Here is a 20,907-nt window from a genome sequence, read left to right as displayed (position 1 = left end):
AACATCTTATAAGGGTAGGTGGTTTTTATTTTTGGTTGATCATATCATTCTTCATGGAGTTTTGAAAAACTCCCAAACTACAAATTTTTGAAGGCCGTGTTGAAAAAGAGCATACACAGCAGTTTCGTAGCACACTACAAAACTATTGAAGATGATCATTTAGCACTTATAGATGCTTTTCGGAGGTAAGGTCTAATTAATTCCAAACTTTGAAGTTGTTGGTAGACATGGGATCATATATGAAGTTTCAGATGGCAGTGGCGTAGAAATCAAACTTCTAAGAATTATTTCATAAGTGATATCAAGGTTGTGCTACGAAAACAGAGTATTTTCATAGCACAGTCATGTTTCATCCTTTCCTCCATATTTTCGATTTTTCTTTTTTCCCAGGTGGAAAATTAATTTTAATGTATTATTAATGCATGCCACATGTACACCAGCAAAACTGCTCAAAGATAAGCGTAAAGGATTAAGGGCCTTAAAAGGAGGAACTTTGTCTCCTAGTTTTCAGGATAGTTAGGACATGACTCAACAGGTTTTGCAACAGCACTGTGGACATCATGAAGCTTGAATTGATTAAAGAATGTATTGAAGTCATAGATAAGGTTTTTGAAAGCCTTTTTTAGGAGTTTCACTCCTATTTGTATTAGGACACTTAAATAAAGCTAGTTGTCAAGTTGTAATTAAGTAGTTTGTTTTATGAATAGATAGGTGTCAAAGTTAGGAATTTGAATTCCCCTAAAGATGGATCATAGTATCCAACGTTGTAAAACTATATATAAAGCTTGAGAATTTAATTCCTCAAGGTTGGTAATTTCATTAGCAAAAGAAAGTTGTGTTATTGTAAGAAACTATGGTTTTTCAAACTTAATACAGATATCAATTTGACTACTGAAGATTCACAAGGGGTTTTTGTGTTTGATGTTCTTATGGAATTTTCAATTACTTATTTTCAGTGGTATGAGCTTGTGATACTTAGAATTCATTGGAAAATGATCTAACTTCCTTCACATGCTTGTAAACTGTGTTGATTCACTATGTTACTATTTTACTTATAAACCTAGACTCCAAGTGCCTTGACTTCCATGTTTTGTTGATCATGTTGTTTTGTTGAAGATTATTTTGACTCCATAGCCCAATAGATGTTTGCTATTCTTTTATTCAACCAAGCAACAAATTATACATTTGTCCATTTTGTTCCTAGAGTTAGACATCTAATCATTAATCAAAAAATCTTAAACCTATTGAGAGAGTCATCTCAAGTTGAGGAGGCTAAGCCTAAACCAAAAGATTGGTTTGAAAGAGTTACTAAGAGTCTACTTGATCAGCAACCTATCAAGGTTAGATTTTGTGATAACACCTCACAAAAATCCATAGGAGAAGCCCTAGGCTAGATAGATGAGAAATTGCCTCATGCCATTTACTTTATCAGTAAGAATCTATCAAAGGCTGAATTGAACTACATAGTAATTGAAAAGGAGCTCGGGGATGTTGTGCATTCATTGGACAAATTTAGGCATTATATTACAGGCTATCAAATATTTATACATACTAACCATGTTGCAATCAAATATTTAATGAATAAACCTATTGTGAATGCCCATATTATTATATGGTTACTTTTATTACAACAATTTGATCTAACTATTGTTGATAAGACTGGTAAGGAAAATGTTGTTGCAGACTTTTTGTCCACATTAACTTTGCCTGCAGGTGAAGAGGGAATGGTTTATGATCAGTTACCGATGAGAACTTATTCGCCATTTTAGTTCTCTCTCCATGGTTTGCTGATATAGCAAACTATTTGGTATCTACACAGTTCCCAACGAATCTGTCCTCCAAAGAGAAAAGAAATATTGTGAGGAAGAGCGCCCCCTTCACCTAGATTGAGGGAAACCTCTCCAAAGTTGGCCCAGATCAAATTCTAAGAAGATGTGTCAAGGAGGAGGAATTCTTTGACATCCTTCTGACCTGTCATAATGGGCCTTGTGGAGGTCACTTTGCAGAAAAGAGGACAAAATTTAAAGTGTTATAAGCTAAGTATTATTGGCCCATTCTTCATCAGGATGTGAAAATATATACTAGTCAATGTGATCGGTGCCAAAGGATGGGAAAGACCACTTCAAGAGATGAAATGCCTCTGCAATCTCAAGTGACTTTCGAGCCATTTGACAAGTGGGGAATGGACTTCATTGGACCTACTAAGCCTCCTTCCAAGCAAAAGCAGTATATCATTGTGTGCACTGACTATCTGACTAAGTGGGTTGAAACCAAGGTAATTAAGGTAGCAACAGAGGAGAAGGTGTCTAAGTTCTTAAGGGAGAATGTATTTTACAAATTTGGATACCCTAAAGAACTGGTCACTGATTAAGGCAACCAGTTCACCTCCAACATGATTGAAGACTTGCTCAACCAGCACAAGATCAAGCATAGGGCCTCCACTCCCTATCACCCACAAGCTAATGGGAAAGTGGAGGTGACCAATAGAGCATTGGAGAGCATCTTGACCAAAGTGGTTAGCAATAGTAGGAAAGATTGAGTAGATAGACTAGTTGAGGCCACCTAGGCCTATAATACCACTTGGAAGACCACCACTGAATTCACACCCTATGAGCTGGTCTATGTGAAAAAGGCCTTGTTGTCCATTGAGTTTGTGATTCGGATTTAAAAAGGAATGCAAAAAAGTACAGAGATAACCATAAACACAAAGATGTAGCAGAAAAAGTACTTCATTTCATTAATGTAAAATATTGAGGTATGCTTACAAACAGAAAGTGGAAATAAACAACTAGGGCGATGGTAGCTTATCTCTGAGAAGAGATGTGGTGGCTACATGCCTCTGAACTGTGTTACAATGAGGCTCGAAGGCCTATTTATTGTTGAGAACAATGGAAAACCCTAAACATCGAAAAACCTAACCCTAGAAGATGAAACGCCAAACTGTGGGCCCCTTTTGGGTAAATTGGTACATCAACTTCCTGGGGTCGTAACTTTGGCATACGATCTCTGTTTGACGCGTACAATATCTCGTTAGAAAGATCTATCCAAGAAATACAACTTCGGGATGAGCAGCATGGTCCATGGACCAATGTTGCTAATAGTTTTCCCAAAAAAACAACATTTGGGGCCTCAAAACGGCTCTGGAAGTTCAGGACCTGAAAAACTGCTAAAAATAATAAACTATGCTACAATTAAGGAAACTGAAAAGCTAAAAGAAACAATGATGGGGGTCCAAGTGGACTTGGTGGGTGGCAACCAATATCCACCTGGATCATTCCTCACCCCTTAGGAAGCAATGGTCCCCATTGCGTTGGGTTCCTCCATGAGATGAGGAAACTTCTGCTGAACTTAGTCCCTAGTGAGCCACTTGCCCCAGTGAAGGAGTTGGCTTGCTTTGACAAATCGATATAGTTGGAGGTTCTGCTGGTGAGTGTGCTTGATCTGTGTGTCCATGATTCGATCAGTTGCAGCTTGTTCCATGCAATCTGCATTTAACTCTGTGGGTGTGAGCTATTCTGCAATGTCAGATGTGTCTAGTAATGGTGGAAAGTATGGCCGAAGGCAGTCCACATTGAACACTAGGTGTAGGCCAAGGAATGGGGGAATGCTAAGCTCAAATGCATTGTCTCCCACAGCCTTGGTAATGGTGTAAGGACCATATCAGAGTGGTCTAAGTTTCTGATAGGCTCCGGTAAAGCATTCCTTTTGCAAGTGCAACTAGACTTTATTACCCACTTGAAACTTGTGTGGCACCCGATGTTGATCATGTCACTGCTTGTACTTGGAATTTGATTTCTCCAGAATGTCATGGTCTTGCTGGAGAATATTTTGGATGTGCTCAATGAATCTATTTTCCTTATCTGTTTCAGACTGGACATGAGCCAAATCTACATGAGTAGCTGCAAATGGCATGGCCACATCAATGGGACATAGTGGCTTGAATCCCAAGCCCACCTGAAAAGGGTTGTGGCCAGTCATGTTGTGGAGAGCCCGATTGTAGCTGTGCTGAACATAGGGGAGACTCTTATCCCATGTGCATGGATGCTTTCATTTGTACATGTGTAGAATGTGTACAATCATCCCGTTGACAACTTCTGTCTAGCCATCAATTTGAGGATGGAAGGGTGTGGACTTAGTGAATTTGGTGTCCAGCATCGACCAAAGATTGGACCAAAATGTACTGAGGAACCTGCTATCCTGATCTGAGCTGATAGACTATGGGATCCAAAAGTGCACCCACACTCATTGAAAGAAGAGTTTAGCAGTGGCTTCAGATGTGATATTCTTCTTGTAGGCCACCATAATGGCCATATTCCAGAACTTGTCAACGACCACAAAAACACAGTTGCTTCCATGCTTAGTGGAAGGAATGCCTGACATGTAATCGATGGAGATGGATTCAAAAGGTCGACTAGGGGTAGGCAGTGGGGTATAGAGGCCTTGCTTCTTGACTATCAGTTTGGCAATGGCGCAGGCAATGCATGATCTGATTTACTTCCTGACATCCTGTCGAAGATTTGTCCAGTAGAAACACTTCTGTAGTACTGCGGCTATTTTCTCGACCCCGAAATGCCCAACAGCTTGACTATAGTGTGCTTCCCAAATAATCTTGGCACGCTCGCTTGAAGGAACATAAAGGTGACCTAGGTGGTATAACAGGGCATCCTGGAGGTGAAAATCTGGAACATGCCAACCCTCCAAGAGTGTCTGGTATGTGTGGCCAAAGTCTGGGTTGCTTTTGTAGAGAAATGGCCAATCAGAAGTCTCATGCCCACAAGAGTTAAGCACAGTGGTTAATGACATGATCGGTGGTCAACTGAGGCAATCTGCAACATTATTGGTACTGCCCTTCTTATACTTGATATTCAAATGGAACTGTTGTAGGTATGTGGAACACTTCTGATGGCAATCATTCTACAATTTCCCTTGGGTCTATATGAACTGGAGGGGTCGGTGGTCTATGTGGATGACCGTTTCCTTCCCCAAAATGTAATGCTTCCATTATCTACAGGCCTGCACAATGGAATACATCTCTTTGTCATAAATGGGATACTTTCGGACTGTCTCTAAAAGTGTCTCACTGTGATATGCCACTGGATGCATGTCTTGAGTAAGGATTGCCCCAATAGCATAGTCAGAGGCATCTATCTTGACCTGAAATGGTTGTTGCAAGTCTGGCAATACGAGCACTAGTGTCGAGCAAAGGCGATCTTTCAACTCTATGAATGTCTTCTGTTGAGATTCAGAACAAAAGAATTTTTCTTTTTCTCCTCCCTTGGTGACTTGACTCAAGGGCCATGTGATATGAGAAAATCCCAACACGAACCTGCGGTAGAAGTTGGCAAGACCTAGAAAGCTGCAAAGCTCCGTTAGATTGGTTGGAGAGGGCCAATCCCGAATGACTTGGATCTTGGCTGGATCCACATGCACCCCCTATTCATCAATAATTTATCCCAGATACTGAACCTGGGTCATGCCAAAAGTGCATTTTTCCAAATTGGCACATAAATCGTGTTGCCGCAGTGTTTGGAGAACCTGTCGGATGTGTTGGAGGTGTTCTTCCCAACTCTAGCTGAAGATCAGGATGTCATCCAAGTATACCACTACAAATGAGTTGGTGAATGGCTACAAGATGTCATCCATTAGCCTCATGAAGGTTGCAGGAGCATTCGTCAATCCGGAAGGCATAACAAACCATTTGAAAAGGCCCTCCTTGGCTTTGAAGGCAGTATTCCACACATCGGAGGATTCAATTGGTACCTGGTGATATCCTAACTTCAAATCGATCTTGCTGAAATATTTTTCCCCATTTAGTTGGTCTAGGAGGTCATCAATCTATGGGATCGAGTACCTATTACAGACAGTGATCTTGTGCAGCGCCTGGTAGTCAATACAAAGTCTCCAAGTCCCATCCTTCTTCTGTACCAACATGATTGGGCTCCCACAAGGCGATGAACTTGGATGGATGTGACCTTTCTGTAGCAGCTCCTGAATCTACCTCTTGATTTCATCATTCTCCAGAATGGAGTGCCGATAGATTGATCCATTGGGCAATGGCACAGCTGGGATCAGATCGATGGAGTGCTTGACCTGACAGTGCAGAGGAACCCCTGTGGGGGAGGTGAAGATGTCCTCATACTCCTCCATGACCTTGTCCATCTGTAGTTTTCATGCGGAGGGGCCCTGTCTGGAGGTCATGGCCACCGTCTTCTTCTTTCTTTGAGGGCGTATCATCAGAAGAACAAATTTCCTAGTTTTGGAAATGAGCTTACTGCATTGTTTTACAGTAACCAAAGAGATGGCAGTAGGCGGTGCTACCTCCAGTATCATGTACAACTTATTTCCCAAAGTAATAATAACAACATGGGGCCTTGATTCATACACAGCATGTCGCTTCCACAAGTATGGTTGTCCTAATAATACATCACAAACTTCAAGGGGAGCAATGTCACACAATACCTCATCCGTGAAGGGCTTGATGTTTTATGGAAGGCGACACTGCTAGCTCACGCGAAGATCCCATCCTTGGTCAAGCCACCCGATGGTGTACGGTTGTGGATGTGTTGCGGTCGATAAGCCCATTCGCTTCATGACGTCTACCAAAATGAGGTTATTTTGGCTCCCACTGTCGACAATGAATTGTAGTGGCGATCCCTTTACCCACATCTAGGAGTGGAAGAGACGCTTCTCCTCCTCTGGATCTTTGGGTTCCTCCTTTTGGATCTTTGTGGTGGAAACAGTGGCGTTGGGCTCAGCATTGATAATCTGCTTCCCTTTGTCATTCCCCTTGTCAGTTCTGACTCAGAGTCAGAACATGCATCTGATTCTAAAACCTTTAGCTCAACCACCAGTGACTGCTTGGCCCGACACTCACTTGTGTTGTGAGTGGAGCTCTTATAGAACTCACACCATTTTCCCATGTCCTCTTTCGGCTTGAAGGCATTGTTCTTTTCTTGCAGATTTTGCGGATTGTCTTGGGCCACCCCGCCTTGGATTTGTCCTTTGTTTTGTAGTTTGGGGGCACCTTTCCCTTGCTTCAAATTTTCAGATCCAAAGTCTCGCTTCTTCTGTTTAAACTTTTTCTCGACCTTGAGGGCATATCGGTATGCTTCGCCGAGCGAGGAGATGTTCAGGAATTCTATTTCTTCGTGGATGTACTTATGCAGGCAGCCATAGTATTTGAGTATCAAATGCTACTCTGAATCCTTGATACCCAACTTTGTGCGAAGGGTATGGAAAATATTTGTTAACTTCGGCATGTCTTGGTCCCTTCCCTGCCGCAGCGTGGTCCACTTTATGTATTGATCCTCATAGCTTCTGACAGGGTAGTACTGCTCCTTGATGGCATCCCAGAATGAATTCCAGGTGGGTGCGGTTGAAAAGAGTGAGTCGATACTCTCATCCTTCTACTCGCAGTAGGTTTCCCACCAGTCCTTAACGTGGGGGGATGCTTTAAGAAGAGCGAAAATAATCTTTTCCCGACTAGAAAAATCATGAATAGAAAAATAACCCTCTAGCATATTTAACCATTTATCGATGGCATTTGTATCTCTCTGACCCTTATTTATGGGGATTTCAAATTTAACTTGTACCTTAAACTGTGTGGCATTTCTATAGTAGCTGTGGGAAGCTGATGCGTCGCCCCCGTGTAGCCGTTGAAGGATCTCGACAAAGTTGTCCATCATCGCATTCCTTTGTCTCTCAAGGGATTCTTCAAGCAAGATTTTGATAGGATCTCCTGCTCCCTTGTCTTTCTTTTCATCTGCCATGGGAGGCCATCGAGTTTTGCGAGGCTGGTATTGCAAAGGTTCGATCAATTCAAGTCCTAACTCCTTATATCGCGACCTCGTTGGGGACATGCAAAGAAAAATAGAGAAAAAACAGACCACTCTGATACCACTGATTCGGACTGAGATAGGAACGCAACAAATTACAGAGATAACCATAAACACAAAGATGCAGTGGAAAGAATACTTCATTTCATTAATGTAAAATACTGAGATATGCTTACAAACAAAAAATGGAAATAAACAGTTAGGGCGATGGTAGCTTATCTCTGAGAAGAGATGTGGTGGCTACATGCCTCTGAACTGTGTTACAATGAGGCTCGAAGGCCTATTTATTGTTGAGAAACAATGGAAAACCCTAAACATCCAAAACCCTAACCTTAGAAGATGAAACGCCAAACTGTGGGCCCCGTTTGGGTAAATTGGTACATCAACTTCCCGGGGTCGTAACTTTGGCATACGATCTCTGTTTGACGCATACAATATCTCTTTAGAAATATCTATCCAAGAACTACAGCTTTGGGAAGAGAAAAAAACATCATTTAGGGCCTCAAAATGGCTTCGGAAGTTCAGAACCCGAAAAACTGCTAAAAATAGTAAATTGTTCTACAATTAAGGAAACTAAAACACTGAAAGAAACAATGATGGGGGTCCAAGTGGACTTGGAAGGTGGCCACAAATATCCACCTAGATCAGTTTGAGTATAACACTTTGAGGATGGCCGTCCAACTAGATCTGGATGTCAGTAGTGCACAACAAGAGAGATTTCTTCAATTGAATGGTTTAGATGAATTCAAAATGGAGGCTTTCCTACACACAAAGGTAACTCAACTTCAGAGGAAGATCTAGCACAATAAGAGCATCAAGGATAAGAAATTTCAAGAAGGTGATTGTATATGATTCTGGATATAAAGACTATAAGGGAAAGTTAAGGATAAGATGGTTGGGGCCTTATGTTATAGAGAGATGTCACGATAATGGTTCAGTGCGGATTAGGACCATAGATGTAGAGGCCGTTCCTTTATTTTTTAATGGGCACAGACTGAAAGTTTAGAAGAAGCCATTGCCAAAGCAAGATTTCATTGATGGTATCAATAAAACAGTGGTGGTGGTGGAGCAAGTTTCAGCTCCTGCCTCATCTAATCACTGAGAGAAAAAAACAAAAATAAGGATTCATGTGAAAACATCCATGAGGCGCCTGAGTCCCACCAATGGGCTGAAAACCTCTTGGGGCACCCAATGCAAACAACTAGAATGAAAACCTCTTAGAGGTAGAATAGTTCCCTTAAAAAATGAAAAAAATGAATAAAAAAGGAAAAAAAGAGAAAAATCATGAAAAAATTATGTTTGCAGGTCAGCAGGAGGATGATTAGAGAACAAAGGAGAGTAAAAAAGGGACCTATTTCACTCACTTTTATTTTTCCACCCATCATCATTCATCACTCCACCATTTCTTTCATTTTTTTCACTCCTTTGCTTCATTTTACAAGGGGACTGTGTTTTCTACAGGATCCCCTGTAAACCTACAGGATCCCGTAAAAACCTACAGGATGATCATGTAGGAATTATAGTGGCTCAAGAATCCTATAGGAAGTGACCCTAGGGTGATAAAATGACCTACCATGTTGAAAAAATAATATCCCTACATCACCACTTCATTACCATACCTCTCTCCACCTTGATCGCCCCTGCATTCATCATAAAAAGATCATTTTTCAAAAAAAAAATCACAGTCCTCAAGAGAAAACACAAAAAAAAATGAAACAAGAGGGAAGAATGGAACAACACCTGAGCGTATTCCTAATTATTCACACTCCTAGACCTCCTGTCTATCCATGTCAACATCTTCAAAATCCGAGTAGAGTGTATGATTAAAAATTCTGAGGGAGAAGCAACTACAGGACATCTTGTAGTAACCTATCCCACAGAATAAAAATCATGAGTAGTAGCAAGCTTCCAGCATGAAGATCCAAGGGAAGAAGGAGCTCCAAAGCATCAACAAAACCATCATCTTCAACACTAGGTACCTGCACATCAAAGGGATCATTAGAGAGCAATAAAAAAAGAAGGAAAAATAACATGCAGGTAACACACAACAAGCACCTGATGTCTTCAATAAACCGCAGCAAGTTATTAGCACCATAGGTGAGTATCTCACTTCATTCTCTCATTTTCATTATGTATTCAAAAAAATGTAAATGTTGTGAGCGAGTTTTTTTATAAGCAAAAGGTGGCCAGTTAACTTGGAAAACTTCATTCAGTCGACGAAGACAAAGCAGTTGGTCCTCCCACACATGATAGCAGTCAAGTCAAAAAAGAGAGGAGAAGGAAAAAAGCAGTTAAGTCTATGGAGGCATGATCTGGGACTTGATTACAAGGAGAGGGAAATGATGAGGTGGTAGTGGGGACCAATGGTCCAATAATAGACATCGTACCTCCACTGCTAGCACACCACCTCACTCAACTCGACCATAAGAGGAAATAATAGTTGATCCCCATGCACTCATGCATTCATCTCCGCGAGGCTCACTCTAGAAAATTCGCTCTCATACTGAGGACACCTACAGAAGAGAAAATTCCACCTTTCTCTTGCACATTACTTTCTACAGGATTATACAGGAAATCCTACAGGATTGCACAGAAATCCTACAGGATATAGAGATAGTTTATAGGATTGGTCGAGAGGAGTTTCAAAAGGGGATATGTAGGGGTTGGCCACAACAAACACCACGAGGAGGTAGGATTTGTATTTACTTCCCTTTTTCCAAGTGAATTGCTCAGAAAAATCTCCTATTTTGAGTGAATTTAGCAACTCTGTATGGAATTGACTATACAATTATTTTAGTCCCATTTACTTCTGCATTAAAATCTCCGTCAACCATCTCTACTCCTCATAATTCACCAGCCAAAATGACATGGGGGTTTAGTAGAAGGGAGCCCATTAACACTATTAGAATCCACTAGTACCCTCCTATGTTAGAAATCTTCATGGGGCATAATTGGATGGGATATTTTGAGAAATTAAGGGGGTATGATGATGGAGTGGCCCAAGAGTTTGCTCTCCCCCTCATTCCACTGACTAGAGCCCATGCCATTGTTGTGGTGAGAGGCCTCTCCATAGATCTCACCTCTAAACTGATAAGCAAGATTACCACACTTCCCCTAGGAGTGCCTTGGATAAAGGGAAATAGCCAGTTTACTAAGAAGAAGTTCTTTTTAGAGGGAGAAGAGCCCATTGAGGACAAAAATGGAGTAAGGAGAACAAGCCTACCATACCCTTGGGATGAGGTAAGCTACCACCTTATTAAATACATATCATGTGAAGGTAGGTATAGTATGGTTTTTGGGTATCCCTTTAGGCTTCTTGAAGAGTTGAGGTTTGCAACAGAAACACCTCCTCACCACAAGCTTAAGATACCATACTTCCTTCTGCAATCACTGATAAATACAAGCATAAAGGTGCAGGAGGGAAACCACCAACAGTTAGCCCACCATGGGCTAATTAGAATCATCATAGAAAACGCCCTCCACAACCTCAAAATTTTTATCCAATGGGAAATTTTTAGAGACATGCAAACAGAGGAGGATATCAAAGCCCTCACATATGACATTAGTCCTACTATCAGTGAAAAAGATGAGGAAGAAATTGAAACAGATGGAGAAGAAGCAGAGAGGGATGAAGATGAAATAGATGATGAGGAAGAAGAGGAGAAAGAGAAGGAAGGTGATGAGGAAATAGAGGAAGATGTCAAGGAGGAGACTGATAAATAAGATGAGGGTCTAGAAGGAGAAGAAGAGGGGAAAAGCATAAAGGAAAAGGGCAATGGAAAAGAGGAGGAAAAAGACAAGAAGGAGTCACCTAGGGTGTCTCTAGAACCAATTGAGAGAGAGGCAGCAACTGTCCTCACTTCCCTTAGTACCTCTATCAAACAAAAAGGCAAAATTTAGAAGAAAACCCCCTTATACTTCAAAACAAGGAAAAGCACAAGGATAAGGCAGGGAAAACCCCAAAATCCAAAAAAGGTTCCCATTTTTATTGAGGACTCACCTAAACAGCTGGAGAAGATGGCTCCTTCTATAAAAACTCAAGAAGAAGGATAATCATCCCAAGCCTCCCCTAAGTCTCCTATCACCTATGTGATAATGCTTGTAACCAGGTCTACCTCATCCAAAGGAAAAGGCATCCTATAGGATACACAGCAGGACCTACAAGAAGTAGAAGTAGTCCTACAGGAAAGTCTAATAAACCTATAGGAAACTCAAAAATTGGATGAGGAAAGATGTAGGCAACCATAAACAAAGAGAGAGGACCCAGAGCTAGAGGAGCCTAGTCCTCAACCTAACCTTGACTCCTACTACATATTATTGAGGGGGGCAGGGTCATTCCACAAAAATTCACCATTGCATTATTCTTTGAGCTTAAGAAAGAGAGCCAAAACTCATAGATGGATTCTGATTGCCAAGTCCAACGGAGTGGAGGACATTGGTCACATGGAAGAGAAGCTCAAAGAGATGGGCAGAGAGCTAAGTAGATGGAGGGATAGAGAGACCATCATGAAAAATCAGTTAAAGGTAGAAAATACATGCTTGAAAGGACATCTGCAAGAAATATAGAATCAATTGGCATCGATGGCCAGTCTCTCTTTGGAAGCAATCCAGTGCAGGATTCCAGCTAAGTCCTATGCACTATACCTTAAGGAACAGTGGCTGCAATTACAAATCAATACCGTAACACAAATACACACTATTCCATTCTAGGATTATAGACAGTTCATTGATCTTTGTGATCAAAGCACATTGGAAGATAGGGCCAAGATGTCTGAGTTTTATTTACATAACATGGCCTTGACATACATGAATGTATGGGACCCTAATGCAAATCTAGGGGATTTATAGTTGATGGATTTGGAATCATGGATGAACCATGAGGAAGCAAGGGCTGCATAAATGAAGAAGTTGTTGGCAAGATTTTTCTGGGAAAACTAGTGTCTTTTCGAACAACTAGCCATATAGGTTTGGCAGCTACCATAGAAACAAAAGTTTAAAGCAATTCACGATTTCTTCTATGTATAACAGATAAGAGAAAGACAATGGAACCAACCTGGAACTTCCGCTTAATCCCATGATTGATCTCTCTCCCCCTTGATAGAGCTTGCAACTCCTCCCCGTACTTATCCACTTGGAGAGTACCTGTAGAAACATAGTAACAAAGAACCGTCAAAGCATATTGATCTATTATAACATGAACATTACAGAATCAGATATATAATGAACATACAATAGCATTCACAAATGATAATATTAACAAGTGCACAATCATATGGAAGAAAACTTGAAGAACTTTATTAAATAGAAGGGAGAATTACAACCCAGTTGTTTGATCCAGCATCATCCTCCCAGCATCAATCCATATTCACCTCATGAAATAGCAAGATCACACCAACAATACAACGCTCCTTCCTCAATTACAAACTATCAACACTTCCTTGCAATTCACAATATTCCTGCCCCTAGATATCTTAGATGAGGGATCCATTTATAGATGTGTGCAAGGGTGTGAGTCATCTATGGGGTTTTGATTAGTGTCATTCCACTTGTTACAATTGGCTCCACTAGGAGATTTCTTGGATCTCTTACTCATCCCTGGGCAGATTTAGAGAGGAAAGTGTCATAGGAGAAGTTTCTAGAAGATTCCCTGAGCAACCACCTAGAAAACTGTCTCAAACATTTGTCCATCCTCGCCCATAACACCCTATAGAAGGCCTAATCAATATGCATCGCACCTGAGTAGTGTAACACTCAGTATGCATCACACCTGGCCAGTGTAGCAGTTAGTATCGTTTAGTTTAGGCCATTTCTAGATGGTTTCTCAGGTGGAACTTTTGGGGAATGATGTAATCAGATGACCATGTTCTTTTAGGGTATGAAACAACTCTTTTAGGGGTTTATGAGCTCTAGTTTATTGACATATAAGTTTGGGGTTGAAGTGCCCAAATATGTCTATAATAGTTGCCCCATAAAGCATGAAGTCATAAATCTTAATGTCGGGTGAAATGCTTTATCATGAGGATCCGAGGTTTCGAACTGGAAGGTGACCTGCATAAGTTACAATACAATACATCATCATAATATAATTTTCATGATCTAGCTGAGGCGGGCATTCCCATGCTCAGCTTTATAAATTCATTTCATGTACATAGATCAGATAGTCATCTATAGATGCAGACTGATGATTCTTCAGATGTAGAGTCATCATCCTTGGTTCGGATGACCATCTGTGCAGCATCTTTGTACATTTGATGTTTTTATATCCTTGAATATATTGCAGCCCAGATGGATGAAACTAGATTTGGGGTCTTCATACTCGTTCAATATTCACTGGAAGTACAAGTCAATCCATGTGAAGAGATGTTCTGAAGTTGAACACGGAAAGACATCGCCTGATTACATGCCAATAATGTGAGTTGTTAACAGGCACGAGAGAAATCATTGATAATGATAATGACCCTCAAGGTACTACAGTGCAATTCACATGGTGTGAATATATGATCCGATGTCGAACACCATGTAAAATCTTTCGGTCGAAAGCCATTGATGTCAACCTGTCGCCAGAAGTGAGAAACTTGCCATTAAGGTATGCAAGCTTCAAAGCACTGAAAGGGGTGTTTCTAAGTCAACTTCTTGGATATTGAGCTAATGTCGACAAGAAGTGACTCATCATAGGAGGGCCTTGATGTATCCCACATCTACAACACAAAACGAAGCAAATGATTTCTGGAGGTTAAAACAATCTGACGACACCGGGTTCAGGAATGACAGTCATGAAAAATGAAGGTTGAAGGTATTGGAGTGGATGAGGCATTAACTGGATTGTGGTTTCTCAACTGAATGACTTCTCTTGAACATGTCGGTGACACTGAGGTGGATTGGTAGCATTAACCCCAAAAGATGGATGGTGTGAAAGACCAATGGTTAGATGACCAGTGAACGGAATAACCCAACCCGACTTAATAATGGTGATGGAGTGAAAGTGTCATGCTCAAGAGCAACCTGCTACCATAAGTTCTTCAAGTTTTTCACCTTTTTCCCCAGTCATTACTAACCAGTACCTCCTTATTTTTATCAAGCTTGAGGAGGATAACATATGCTTGTTCTATAATTTTCCCTTCGGGCAAACCTATCGCTATGTTTTAACGAGTCTAGTGACAGTGAAACTCGGTCTTGTCTAGAATGGACAAGTTTGTCGCTATTGTTTTAACAAGTTTAATGACAAGGATAACTCAGTCCTTTTCATGCTTGGAGAGTTTGAAAAGGGACGAAAAGGAAAACTCTGTCTTGTCTAGAATGGACAAGTTTGTCGCTATTGTTTTAATGAATTTAACGACAAGGATGACTCGATATTTTTCATGTTTATAGAGTTTGAAAAGGGATGAAAAGGAAACTCCAGAAGTTCTTTTTCATAAATTAATCCATTAGGTCCGAAAAAGGATAAAATAATACAAAAGGGATGAATTTTCCAATCACTTTAACAAGCTAAAAAAGACAAGTGCTCGAAATTTTTCGTGAGATACTCCCTCAGATCCGAAAAAGATTAAAATATACAGAAGGGATGACATTTCCAAGCACTTTAACAAGCTAGAAATGCCAATTTCTCGACATTCTTTTCATATTTAACGAGTCTAAAAAATGGTTTAAAGGAGACTCAATTTTTAGGAACGAGTGGTGTCTAGGGTAGTGACTGGTTCCGAGTAAGCTTGGAACTTCTCAAAACATAGTGATTTCTGTGAAGAGGTTAGCTAACAAGACCACTCATCGCAACTGTTCCTCAAAGAGGGTAAACAACCAAGTGGAAGCATATGATCGGCCAAAATAATGGAGGTGATGAGAGGTACATGACCAAGGTTCAAAAGGCTGATAGAATAGCAATCACAAAGGTTATTTACTGAAGGTGGGTTCACTTTTTAACGAGCTTGAACCGTGGGGGAACTATGCTCGGTGTCAATTTCATTTTTATACAAGCTCGAAATGACAAAATTATGCTTGAATAAGTGGTCAAATATGTTCAATTCACTGTTTAGCACATCAGATTCTTTCGTTAGTCATTCAACTTGCTCAATCACTCCATCAAATTGATTAAAAATACATATATATGTACGAAAAATGAACTAAAACTAAAATTTTTCTTGAAGTACATGAACAGTAAATATAAAAAGTAGTTTTACCTTTCACTTTCATCATTTCATTTAAAATTTGGGATTTTGGAGCTCTAGAGTGGTTTTCCCCCTCAAATTTCACCAGTATTTTGGGAGATCCGGTGGACCATTTTCCACATCGTTAGGACCAGGTAGGAGCTAACCCTGAGCTCTTCATTTTCATTCCATATTTTCTTGATTCTGAGCTAGTTTTTCCACTTTTCTGGGCCCCTGGGGTTTTAAGAATTCGTTCCCCAATCATCGCACCTAGCCTATATCGAAAGGTGTGATGCATACTGAGTTGTACACTGGCCAATCAATATGCATCTCACCTTGCTCAAAGGTAGGGTGCGATGGGCGCAAAAAGGCAACTTTACACAATGATTTTTCATCAAATTTTTGCCTGTTTTTGCTCAAATTTGGATCCTAACTCATCTTTTGTCTGCATTTGAGATATTGTTTGGATCAAGATGGTTGTCACATGGCATGAACAAGAACATGAAGAGGAAGACATGATTTATTTACATGACCAGGGGCACAGTTGATGCATTAAGAAACTGTGGCTCGTTGAAGTTCTTCCACATATCCAACATAAGGCAACAGATCAGATTGTTGCAGTATTTTCTTGATGCTTGGGATCTGATTGACCAGGTATTATAGATCAGAGGTAAATCCATTCCTTTTATGGTCTAGGACATCTACTTTCTGATGGCATTGTTGAGGCGTGGTGCCCCTCTTTCACTATCAGGATTCACTCATGGGGTGAATCCATGAAAGATTACATTCGTTAGTTCTGCAGGGATGGATCTCAACCCAGTAGAGATGGTAAGATTAACATCCGGGATGTCACTGATCGACCATTTAGGACCATTTTATTTACCTTTGCTAGATTGGCTGGAAGCGCGGCCTTACATTTGGCAAATAGATCTTACATGCAGTATACTGTGGAATGCCTCGAACCGAAGGTGTTCAATTGGTGTGAGGTGAAACTTCCTATCATAAAAGAAGAACTCTCCAAAGTAAAGAATGGAAGGACCAATAATTTTGGCTATGGATCCATATTGAGTGCTTTTGCTTTGGAGAGGATTCCACTGATGTAGCCTCAGAACATTTCACTGGGATTGCCAGCACCTAGGGAACCACGAATGCAGAGATGGGTTGATCTTATGGCCCGACATGCCGGTCAGTCACATATTTCCTTATTTGATGCCTTTTTCGAGTGATTCCACCACCAAGATATGGTATTTACAAAGTATCCATACGTCGGGATGGATTTCTGAGGTGACCTGGATTTGGCATTACTAGCTGGCGAGCAGTGGAGTGCTATAGGTAAAATGATTCGACCACATCTTGTTTTTTTAGTTTCATAATGTTTTTTTGTTTTTGATGTTACCAATACTAAACAAACTTATATGTGTGTGTAGACATTAGACTAATGTGACCAGTGGCACGCCCATGGGCGACAGATGATGCTCCAACAGGGGATGCTGTAAGGAGGGTTGTCCTTTAGGATCTGGACATATCAGAGACCCTGGAAGCGTTGCAGGATCAGATCGAGGACCTCTCTCTCGGCATTCAGGATGTTAGGACCGATGAGTTACCTTTGAGGTTACAGTGCCATACCACTAGCGTACCGAGTCATTGGACTAGACTCCTGCGCATGATAGCACAGGAGGTGACATGTTATCACCAGCATCATTAGTCTAGGATGTTTTTTTGCATTCATTTTTGAGTTTCTTGGTCAGATGACCCATTTTTTCTTAGACACAAAACATTTTGTAAAACTATAAACATCTATCTATTTTTTATTTTCGGAGTTTTATTTTGACTAAGTGATGCAAATGTTGATGTGAAATTCTTTGTTTACAAATGTTGCAAATGTCTATTTAACACATAGTTTGCTAATGAATCAGTCAATATGTTTAAATTTCTAGAAATGTGTTGATATTTAATGGAATCAAAATGTCTTTCCAAATGATGATTGTTACGAACATGTGATAAATAGCTAGGTTTCGAATGGAATAAACACCAGTAAGCTGTAGAATGACAAGTTGTGAATCTAGCATGACAACGAGTCAGCTTATTGATGAGCCCCAAAAATGGACAATTATTTGGGCTCATTCAACCTCCTAAGTTGACTTAATCCACCATTCTCATTGGTTTATTGCATTTTTTTTATTATTTTTATGTTAATAGAGTGAATTTGGTTAGTCATTATGCCAACAAGTCTAATGGGTGTTTTGTGTAGCCTTTTTGGTCCACTTGGAGACAAAATTGAAGGTCTTAATGAGCACTTGGCAGCCAAATTCGTGGGAGAACAAGCTAGAGGATTAGTAGGAAGGTGTCCCCCTCATTTATGGGCCCTTACCTCGAATTCTCCACCATCAGCTCAGAGTTCAAAGGCCACCAAATCAATGAGCACAAGGGCAGCCAAGCAAGTCAAGTAGGACTGCTGTTAACTACAAGTCTTGGGCAGCCAAGTCCCTAAATTTTAGGAGGACTGTTGGGTCCTCAAATTGTATAAATAAGAAGGCTTAGGGCCTCATTTTGGTTAGCTAGTGGTTAGTCATTTTGTAGCTAGTAGTTAGCCAATGGTTAGTCATTTTTGTAGGCAGAAGTTAGCTAGTTTGTATTTCGATTTTGAGGCAATAGATTAGCTTTTCTTTCAGCTCATTTTCAAGTTCTCCTTGTGGACAGTTTTGATGTAACTCTTCATTTCTTGATCAATAAAGATGAATCCAGCTTTGCACCAGCTCTAAATCTCTCTTAGGAGGCTGTAGCTCTTGGGGTTGGGCCCATCTCAAGCGCCCAATACCTCCTTTGATTATCTTTATGTGTTTTTGCTGCATTCTTAGAATAAAATCTGCTATTTAGATCTAACTCTTGTTTTGTTATTTAGTTTGTTTTTCATGTGTAAAATATTTTTTCATGCTCAGATTTAGTTGATAGGTTGTTAACAGAAAAAGCTTCAAGAAAAGGGCCAGCAAACATCTGTGGTTTCACCTCTCCCTTAGTGGGATCAGGAGCTGTGACTAGGATGACTTTGTTGCCCACAAAAACACTGATTTTGCTTTGCCATGCAATCACTAGTGTTTGAATTTCATGAGTAGAAGTTGGTTACAAGTTCAAACTTTCATTTGCTTATTTGCATGAGTTAAAATACATGATTTCATTGCAGGTCACACTTCTGTTCATTCTCTTTACTAACAGCTAGCAAATTAGGTCAACGTAATTAGGTCTTTGAATTCATAAGTCTTTGTTGGTTCAGATTGGAAAAACGACTTGCAGAGCACCTGTACCACTCCTTCATCTAATTATTCTCCATCAGCACCATCCACTCCACGCTCTACTTAGAACCCTTGCTTCATGTTTTCCATTCGCTCCCAAAACCCTAATTTTTGTGCAACATTGCTTCACTCTCCCTTGAACAAATTGAACCATCCTCGCCATTCCTTAGCTCCATACATCAGTTCCTAGGCCACTTCAGACGCCTATCCTACCTCCATCTCCACTCATGCATCTTCCCTCACTCACCCATGCTCCAAAATCCTCTTTTCAGAACATCCTGTAGAAATCTCTGAACATCCTGTAGAAACCCCTGCAGACATCCTGTAGAAGCCTGCACACTCGGTTGCCGAGCACCTGAACGTTGTGGACTTCTGTGAAATGATGTTTTGGATCCCCTGGAACCTCTCCTAGCCCTCCTGGCCTTTCCCAAGCTTTCTTTCCCTTCAAACCACCCCTGCACAGTCAAAACCTAATAAGAAACAAGTCATAATAACTCCAACCACTTAAGCAAAAATATAAAAACAATGTTCTTTTCAGTAGAAGTAGTTTAAATTCATGCATCTCATATCACTAGAAGTAATGGCATCATTTCTAGAAGTTTGCACTCCCACCATTGCATCATAGGGATTAGACTAGCCAGATTAGGGTTTACTAGGGTTTCCATGTTCTGTTGGCTTTCAGTTCATTCTTGCAAAGTAGGTTAATTTCCTTTCAGATAGTCTTCGTTCATCATTTAGAAAGCTTCTTCTGAGAACATATAGAAGTTGGCTTGAGCCCTAGCGGACTTGTGCCAGCTGACCAAGTGACAGCTGCGACAAGAGCTAGTACTTGTGCATACAGCACCGTCGCTTCCAAGTTTGTTACGAACTACCGGGTTGATAAAATTAAAGAAGGGAGTTCCAGGAGTTGTAGCATTATTGCTACAATACTGGGGCCCACCATATTTTTGGCACCGTTGCCGGGGAAGCGTCAGAGTATTAGTAATTTTTGATTTTATTCTATTTTCTTACTCTTGCCTTCTGCTAAGTAGTTTATTTCATTTCCATTATGCAAAAGTAGCATAGACATTTCCTGCTTTCATAGATTAGCATTTCCTGCTTTCATAGATTAGCATTTCCTGCTTTCATAGATTAGCATTTCCTACTTTCATATATTAGCATCTCCTGCTTTCATAGATTAGCATTTCCCGCTTTCATAGATTAGCATTTCAATTCCGCAATTTCATTTCTGCAAGCGTAGATTAGCATTTCATTCCTGCAATTTCATTTGAGCAAAATAGATTAGTCCTTTCCTGCTTTCATTTCAATTCCGCATTTTCATTTTAGCAAGATAGTTAGTTGCAGTTCAATCTATTTCAGTTTTGCAAGTAGAAGTAGAAAAAAACAAAAATCAACCAAAAAGATTTCATTTCATGCCTTGTAGGAGTAGAGATAAGTTAGAAAAATGATTGCACAACACCCCCACTGCTTCACACAGCCAAGATTCTCTCTTCTTCGATGGCTGTGATTGAAGAACCCCTGGGTGGACATCAAGACATATCTGAAGAACCTCTAGGGGAGAAGAAGAAGAAAACATTCCTCTGGAGCAAATGGCTACAAGCAGAAATGTTGGGAGCAACATCTTGTCCAAAGATGAATTTG

Source organism: Pinus tabuliformis, chromosome 6 (assembly GCF_031772625.1).
Source record: "Pinus tabuliformis cultivar Carrire ecotype Pingquan chromosome 6, CPIR1, whole genome shotgun sequence".
Taxonomy (NCBI): Eukaryota; Viridiplantae; Streptophyta; class Pinopsida; order Pinales; family Pinaceae; genus Pinus; species Pinus tabuliformis.
Note: the sequence above shows the minus strand (reverse complement) of the source record.